Source organism: Oncorhynchus kisutch, linkage group LG18 (assembly GCF_002021735.2).
Source record: "Oncorhynchus kisutch isolate 150728-3 linkage group LG18, Okis_V2, whole genome shotgun sequence".
NCBI lineage: Eukaryota > Metazoa > Chordata > Actinopteri > Salmoniformes > Salmonidae > Oncorhynchus > Oncorhynchus kisutch.
The window spans coordinates 80,865,888-80,866,187 of NC_034191.2; positions in this window are offsets into that span (position 1 = coordinate 80,865,888).

The window sequence follows — 300 nt, forward strand, 5'->3', positions numbered from 1 at the left end:
ACCCACCGGCATCCTAATAAGGAAACAAGAACAGACAGAATACGGCAGACAGAGTGGGAGGGTCGTCACACACATGCTAACTGATAGGTTGATGAGATTAGGCCCTGAATGTTCCACATGCTGACTGATAGGTTGATGAGTTTAGGCCCTGAATTTTCCACATGCTAACTGATAGTTTGATGAGTTTAGGCCCTGAATGTTCCACATGCTGACTGATAGGTTGATGAGTTCAGACCCTGAATGTTCCACATGCTGACTGATAGGTTGATGAGTTTAGTCCCTGAATGTTCCACATGCTAA